The sequence below is a fragment of the Porites lutea genome, chromosome 5 (genome assembly GCF_958299795.1).
Source record: "Porites lutea chromosome 5, jaPorLute2.1, whole genome shotgun sequence".
Classification (NCBI taxonomy): domain Eukaryota; kingdom Metazoa; phylum Cnidaria; class Anthozoa; order Scleractinia; family Poritidae; genus Porites; species Porites lutea.
The window spans coordinates 38,617,326-38,622,966 of NC_133205.1; the positions used below are offsets into that span (position 1 = coordinate 38,617,326).

Here is a 5,641-nt window from a genome sequence, read left to right on the forward strand (position 1 = left end):
GTTTCAACTTACCTGATGACAACAGCCATGACGTGTAAAGTCGGGTATGTTGTACTTTCTACAGTAACGCCGATCCCATAGCCTGCGTAGCATGCTGGCGCTAAGAATAAATGGGTATGCATGACATGCATGGCAGGCGACACAAGGAAAGGGAAAAGAAGGGGAAAAGGGAGAAAAAACCAAATCAAATCAGATCAAATCAATTTTATTTAAGCTCGATAGCGTGAGGAGTGGTTGCCCAATCTCCCGAGCCAGGGGCTCATGTATCGAAACGCTCGAGCATTCCGGATCGAATTGGAATTTAGAAATGTTGGTTTTTGCGGAGAGGGGAAAACCGGAGTACCCGAAGAAAAACCTCTCGGAGCAGAAAAGAGAACCAACAACAAACTCAACCCACATATGACGTCGAGTCCGGGCATCGAACCCGGGCCACATTGGTGGAAGGCGAGTGCTCTCACCACTGCGCCATCCCTGCTCCCCTCGAGCGGAGATCGAGAGTGGCTTTTCCTGCAGTCAAGTGTCCTGGTAAAAGAATTTCCCCGTGGGATATTCCCCCCCACCTGATATACTGTGTGGTACAATTTCAGGATTTTGTATTTTAGTTGGCGGATCACTGTTTTCTTGATAATAAATTATTTATTCAAGTTTAATCTTTGCGATGGTAAGAAACTGGTCGCGTTCAACTGAGAACTAGTAACCTTCGGTGGGTGTAAGAGACTTCATGGGCGCTTTTCGGTTCTGTCAAGTCTTAATATCGTGCAGTGACCCACGTGGAGATCTTCGGAGTTCGGCCGACACCAAAAATTCCCGCCGCACGCGAGGAAAAAACCGCCGGTGCTCAGGGTGATAACTGGGTTCAAGTGAAACACCACTCCTACCCAACCCCAGACCCAACCCATTTTTTTTCTCAGAAAATGGTGAGAGGGACAGCAATAGTCTGCGTAGCATGGCGGTTTTGGTCGGACGCGCAAACAAGCCAAGGTGGACGAGGGCAGTGAAACTGCGAGAAGATATGGGAGGGATGAGTTGACAGTACAAAGTATGTTTAATTTATGAATCTTTGGTAGTCAAGAACGTAGATTATCGTTAGCAAATTTTAAAATTGGAGCAGTAGGCTGATCGTTAGGGCACGAATAGTGACAGGACTGAAATAAAGAAAGAAAACAAAAATAAAATGGTGAATTATCTAATTCACCATCTTGGCCGTATTAACGGGATAGACGTGTAACGAGGGTAAGTACAAGAAAATGTATGGTGGTTTTTGCCAGGCGGCCAAAACAAAGTGGCCCTAATAACGAGCTGACCGTACTTACCGAGGTGGACGTAAGGTGGGGTTCCGCTGTATTTATAAATAGGGACCTTTAGCATCAGGTTTTTCGTGGGAAACGGCAAACCGCAAACCGCAAAATGTCACGTGACCACGGCCTTGCGGTCACGTTTGCAGTTTGCAGTTCACGTTTGAACCGCAGGGAGGGCTTCCAGCGGTAAGTGATTTACGGCAAGGTTTTTTGCCACAAAAAATTGTACAGCCTCGCGTTTAAAGGTATGAACTAGCTTTTTGTATCCGTTTGCGATGTGTTTGTTGGATTTTTATCTCGAATCAATGAATTATTGCTGAGTTTTGGGCGATTAAAGTGATGCACTTCGACTTGATGAAAACAACATGGCGGCCCTAAACAATGAACGCGTAGTTCAAATCAATTTTATATTCCTTTCTGCCGTACTAACAAAGGAAAGTATTCTGTTCCAATCCAGAGTTAATTTGTTTTTTTTCTATCTTGTTTCTGAATTCATAACTTAACTCAGTCTCTGTTTGGTTCCTATTTTTAACGTATCACTCCGCGAATATCATTTTATTTTGCTTATCTCTTTTAGACTGGGGAGTCCAGGCTTCATAAAGCCTTCTGGTTTCTTCTGGGCTCCCTTGCAACCTTACAATTCCTATGTGTATTCTTGTATTGTATTGTATTTTGGCTAAATAAAAATGAACTGAACTGAACTGAACTGAACGCCTTGCTAAAGTTTGAAATCTCGGCAACGCGAAACTGCAAACGCGTAACTGGGGTTTGCAGTCTGCGGTTTGCGGTTTACCTGGGGTGCTTACCATTTGACAGAAAATTTCGGAAATTCCGGATGGAAGGTAAATGGTAAGACCACGTTTCGGAAATTCCAACCGAAAATTGAGGAGTACGTTTTGAGGTAGTCCTTTCATTCCGGTTGGTACGAACCAAACGGAATGTTGCTTGCCATTAACTAATTTCTCGGTTCCTTCTCGGTTCCAGACTCACGCTACACAAATTCGCCCTTTTTTGGATTCAAACCGTAACGCATGTGACATTTCTACGGTAAACTGGTAAATCGCTTACCATTATGCTTTCGACCCCTCAACCGGATTTTTCTGTCAAATGGTAAGCACCCCTGATGCTAAAGGTCTCTAATAGAGTACTAAAGTGATGACGTCATAAAAATGAAATTTCTGAAATTATGGGATTTGTCAGGATATTCTGAAAGAACAATGTCCAAGAGGCCTACTTGCCAAAAATGAGCATTTTGGGGCAAATTGTCGCTGAGATCGTAGCCCAGTTATGCTTAGAAAACTCCATACAAACCCTTCTAAAATTTTTTTGGGTCGACCCCAAAAAAATTTAGAAGGGTTTGTATGGAGTTTTCTAAGCATAACTGGGCTACGATCTCAGCGACAATTTGCCCCCAAATGCTCATTTTTGGCAAGTAGGCCTCTTGGACATTGTTCTTTCAGAATATCCTGACAAATCCCATAATTTCAGAAATTTTACTTTTATGACGTCACACTTTAGTACTCTATACCACACAACTGACGTGACAGTATTACATTACTAAGCTCTTTGCGAAATAACAACAGAGTCACTGTTAAAAAGAATTGCAGTAACTGAATATTACATAAGTTTTAAAAACTTTTAAAATTCACATTTAATATGGATTTTTGGCACATAGAGCCGCAGATAGCCATAACCTGCCATTAGAGGCCTGCTTTTAGGACTGCCAGATCGCAGGTTATACAGATAGCCGGCCCTGGCACTGGATGCATGCGGTCAACTCTTTGAAAGGATCTGGTTGATGCAGCACGGTTAGCCTGCAGGCATTCAGTTCTGTAATGTCAAGGCTTCTTATTGAAGGAAGTTAATTTTTGCGGCGTTTTATTTTGAGGGTTTTTTTTTTCTGCGGGAACAAATTTTTGCGGATCGAGGTCAATCCGCAAAATTCGCAAAAATTAGAACCCGCAAAATTTTCATGCTACACGGTATTACGGCTCCTCTGGTGAAAAGATTATGGTTGAAAGTCAGTGGCACAACAATGCACTAATCCGCTAAGACAAGAGCCATAATGGCTCTTGACTAAGACCAAAAGACGTATTGTCGAAAGTAATCAGGTGCAGGCAAACAACAAATAACGATAAGCACGATAAATAAGCATTTATTTCTCATTTCATGGCAATTTCTTTAAACGCATAGTCAACATTCAACATCGAGAAGGATACTGGGAATGAACAGAATGAAATTATATGTTTGACAGTAAAACTGGTCAGCAGTCGTCACATACGCATTTACCAAAATGGCGGCTTTTGTGGATCTCAATGTTACAGGGGCACCCAACGACAATATAGTTCAAAACCACTTAAACATAGCATTGTTGAACGTATTTTAATATTTAAACGGTAGATATAGGCATATTTGTATCCCCTAAAAAGTTTCCATCTGTTCGGATTTCCTAGCTGAAAGTCCAGTGATCCGAAAATTATAGGGATCAAAACTTACCTTTTCGAATATTTCAGCCAGAAAAAAGGCTTCCGAAAAGTCTAGGTGACCTTTTTAAGGTGAAAATCCGTTAAAAACGGGCAATTATACAATTTTTTAGATGTTCAAAAATCCTAAGAGAGGCAGGCAAGGAAGAAGTTTTACAACAAATGTTCCGAAAATTCTAGAATTCAAATCGTCTTCCGAACAGATATTTTCCGAAAATCGACTTTGGGTGCCCCTGATGTTACTTGCTTGAACAACCCACGTGAAACAGAGAAACTTGTTTCTAAGGCTGTCAAACTTGGTTTAGAAACAATCGCTATTTGTCAAACCTTTCGCCTTGAAACTGAAAAAAGAAAGAAAGAGCGCCGCGAAACTGACCCCAGTCAACTTGGATAATTACCCAGCGATACAGGATATGAAGAAAATCAACCCACGATTGAAAGTTTATACACGGTTAACTGTACAGCTAGACGACCAAAGCCAGGTGCATCAACTGTCCAGTGATCCCGTACAATCCCATGATATCTTAGCAGTTCAACCGGCTACAGAGAGGCTTTTCCAGCAAGCTTGTAAAACGCTAGATGTTGATATAATTTCACTCGACATGACAGAACGCCTTCCATTCTACTTGAAATTCGCTACAGTAAATGCAGCAATTGAACGAGGAATACATTTTGAGATTGTTTATTCGCCTGCAATAAGAGACTCATCCCAGAGAAAAAATCTAATTTCTACTGCTTTGGACTTGGTTGTTTTTGCAAAAGGAAAGAACATTATTATTTCAAGTGGGGCAGTAAACGAGCTTGACTTTCGCGGGCCTTATGATATCATTAATCTCGGGTTATTGTTTAATTTGAAGGAGGAACAATCAAAAGCAACCATCTCAAAGAACTGTAGGGATGTTTTATTCCATGCTGATGCTAGAAAAGGCACAGAAAGATCAGTTATTTCAGGAAAACTACTGAAGGAACCAGCTGATAAAGAAGAGGGAGACATTAGTGAGGGTTGTACTGGCCACAGCAAGGAGCAAAATGTTGATGACAATGACGAGGGTGACAATTATGAACCAAAAGAAAAGAAATCAAAAGTTGAATGATGAGTTTACTTCATACATTGCTTAACACTTATGCTACATAATGACATGTTATTTGTGTATTGCAAAGCAATCTTAATAGTAGTGTTGGGAATAAGTTGAGATTTCATAATCGATCTTCAAAGATAATTGGATTCACCCACCTGATTGATCATCGATTATAATCAGAAAAACCTCTCTGGATTCCATTTTTTTTTTACCTTTGCAAAAGTCAAAGAACATAACATTTTGACTGTGGAGTAGTAGCTCGCAGTTTTTTCACTGCCTGCTTGAATTTGCCAACAAAAATCTTTTCCCTTGATAATTGATTGAACCTTCCCCACAATCATCACTTTGTGTGAAGATTTCGATCAATGATCATTATAGTGAATGATTGGCACACCACTACTTAATAAGCTTTTTTCTCAAAAATTATACTGTAACTCATTTTATTTTTATTAGTGGATTGACACTTGTATCATTTGTCCATATACTGAAGGACGTAGACAAAAAAAATCGCTGCTTTGATTCTGCTCGATTTTCAAAAGCTTTTGACAGCATTGTTCATGATAGATTGCTTTACAAGATCTCCGCTTTGGGCGCAGCATCTGCTACATTAAAGTGGTTCAAGAGCTATTTGTCAGGCTACTCTTAAGCAGTTCGTATTGGATCTACAGCTATTTTGAGAAAGGTTGTCGGAAAAAGTACACGCGACAATCCCGAAAGGTATTGTGGGTGGCTTTGAGGGCTCTGTTCTGCAAAGAAATTTGAAAGAATGGTACGCGAAGCC

At 40.7% G+C, this 5,641-nt stretch overlaps 1 pseudogene; it reads left to right on the forward strand.

Annotated features, from left to right (window-relative positions):
• The first annotated feature begins 3,591 nt into the window (after positions 1 to 3,591).
• LOC140939017 (ribonuclease P protein subunit p30-like) lies at positions 3,592 to 4,979 on the forward strand (annotated as a pseudogene).
• Positions 4,980 to 5,641: the final 662 nt, after the last annotated feature.